The sequence below is a fragment of the Nannochloropsis gaditana genome (genome assembly GCF_000240725.1).
Source record: "Nannochloropsis gaditana CCMP526 unplaced genomic scaffold scaffold319, whole genome shotgun sequence".
Classification (NCBI taxonomy): Eukaryota; class Eustigmatophyceae; order Eustigmatales; family Monodopsidaceae; genus Microchloropsis; species Microchloropsis gaditana.
In genome coordinates, this window is record NW_005803634.1 from 1 (window position 1) to 338 (window position 338).

Sequence of the window (338 nt, forward strand, 5' to 3'; positions counted from 1 at the left end):
TTCTTTAAACCCCCTAAAATTGAGAGAAAGAAAGGATCGAGGGGAGGGAAAGAGGCGAGAAGGAAGATGAAAAGAGGGGAGCGATTGCGCGAATGACAAGTGATGAATCCGGAGGGAAGGGCAGGGAGGGGCAGATAAGCAGGCAGGGCGGCCGTGGTGGAAAAGGTGGAAGGAAGGGAAGGACCCGGGCGCCAAGGATGAGAAAGGGCAACAAAAGGCGCCAAGAACAAGGACGCATCCGCGGTGCCATTGTACATGAATAATCTCTGAATTATAAAGAGTCGCACCTCCCCCCCGCTCCACATGCAGCAGGCGCCCCCCCCCATCCCTCCCTCCCC